A 2,316-nucleotide genomic window follows, 5' to 3' on the forward strand; every position below is an offset into this window, starting at 1 on the left:
AAACTTCGTCTTGTTGCAACAACACTGTGTTCTAGGCGGTAGAATTCCAACACCAGAAAAATCCTCTGTTCTAAGGAATAAACCATGTTTTCTACAGCACACTTGCACGTTGTGAACAGCACACGCTTACAGCAGAAAGACGACGTACAGAATGGCGCACCCACAGACTGCGTTGTCTTCTATATCTTTCACATCACTTGCAGCGCCATCTGTTGTTGAAAATTGTAACTACTGTAATTTCGAAAGTTTGTCCGCCTGAAAATGTACTGTTGTCCCAAGCATATTGCAACAAACGGTGTATTTCTATCGCTGCTCGTTTAGTTTTTATTGCCGTTTCAAATATACCGGTCATTTTTGAAACACCCTGTAAATATGTCTTAAATCCCGCATCATCGCTTTTATGATTTGCTCAATTTGCTACTTGTGCGACAACTTCTGGCAATCAGTTCAGGTCCCGATCCGTGTTAAGTTTGTAATCCCGTTCCCATGCATAAGAAGAGCGTTTCTTGGCCGCGCGCATGCGTAGTGATTCACGATAGCCGCGCATGTCATCACCCTGCGGTGCCTCAGTTCGGTGGAGAGACTGTGACCATCGTACGTTGGCTGGGACGAGGCAGCACACACAGGGTTGAGATGAGTAATCTTATTGACTTGGTACATATGTACCGTGTATTCGTATTTAAAAAAAAATGCGGTCTTGCCTCTGTAGGTGTTGATGTAAGTCTTTGACTATGCCTATTTAGGCAAGCTATTTTATATTTCTTCTGAAGAAGGCGTGTTTACCCACGCTGAAACCTAGGTAAACACCAGGTAGTTTGTGCAATCGAGGCGGATTTTTCATAATTATATGCTTCTCGGTTACCCTTTAGCCAACCTTTCAGCAGTATTCCTGTTATTCTCGTTCCAGGACGTTACGATGAAAGTTCTCTCTTGAGACGTCTGTCTTCTTCCATTATTTTGACTTACCATAATCGTCCTAGCTGTCTTTCCTGCATTCCATCAGCAAAAATGACTCCCGTAGCTTGTTGCTGATTCCACGATGGAGCTGTATAAACGCATTTTAACATTTAAACCGATTTTTGAGGACTGATGTATGGGAGTTCATTTCTGGGTAGCCGTCCTTCACTTCCTGATGCGTTGTTGGATATCTCTGTCGGATCTTCCCTCACATGATAGGATTCTACCGAAGTACATTAACTCTTCACAAACTTTAATGTCTGCCAATATTCTAGTTACTTCCCTCTATCCGGAACATAAATATTCCGTCTACTCGAAATTAATTATCAGATCCCAGTTTTTACACTGTTCCAACAATTTCCTGAACGATAATGGTAGAAGCAGAAGAAACGACTTGAAATTTATACCACGGCTGGGACTCGAACCTGGGTCTTCTTGCTTACTAGGCAGAAATGCTAACCATTACACCACCGTAGCATTATAGTCCAACTTCCTGCACGAACTACGCAAGTTGAGTGCCCTCTTCAACACAAACTTCATTTCCTATCTTCAGCTTATCTTCCCCCTAGAGTGTCACTATTGCCAGGGACCTCCGGCATTGGGATAGCGTTGGACGTAATGGGAAAGTCCTGTACCATAGGTGATCTTTTAAATCTCATAATTAAAGTTTTCCCTGGGACATTTAAATCTCATCTTTATCTGCGATAATGATGGAAGTAGAAGAATATCACCTATGGTACAGGACTTTCCCACTACGTCCAACGCTGGGCTGCTATTCCAATTCCGGAGAGCACTGGCGATACTGACAATCTAGGGGGAAAATAAGCTGAAGATAGGAATTGAAGATTGTGTTGGAGAGGGCACTCGACTTGGGTAGTTCGTGCATCTACGTTGACGACAGTGCTGTGGTGGTGTAATGGTTAGCCTTTTTGCGTGATAAGCAAAAAGACCCGGGTCTGAGTCCCGGCCGTGGCACAGATTTTATTTCCTTTCTTCTACACTCCTGGAAATGGAAAAAAGAACACATTGACACCGGTGTGTCAGACCCACCATACTTGCTCCGGACACTGCGAGAGGGCTGTACAAGCAATGATCACACGCACGGCACAGCGGACACACCAGGAACCGCGGTGTTGGCCGTCGAATGGCGCTAGCTGCGCAGCATTTGTGCACCGCCGCCGTCAGTGTCAGCCAGTTTGCCGTGGCATACGGAGCTCCATCGCAGTCTTTAACACTGGTAGCATGCCGCGACAGCGTGGACGTGAACCGTATGTGCAGTTGACGGACTTTGAGCGAGGGCGTATAGTGGGCATGAGGGAGGCCGGGTGGACGTACCGCCGAATTGCTCAACACGTGGGG

The sequence above is a fragment of the Schistocerca piceifrons genome, chromosome 5 (genome assembly GCF_021461385.2).
Source record: "Schistocerca piceifrons isolate TAMUIC-IGC-003096 chromosome 5, iqSchPice1.1, whole genome shotgun sequence".
NCBI classification, from domain to species: domain Eukaryota; kingdom Metazoa; phylum Arthropoda; class Insecta; order Orthoptera; family Acrididae; genus Schistocerca; species Schistocerca piceifrons.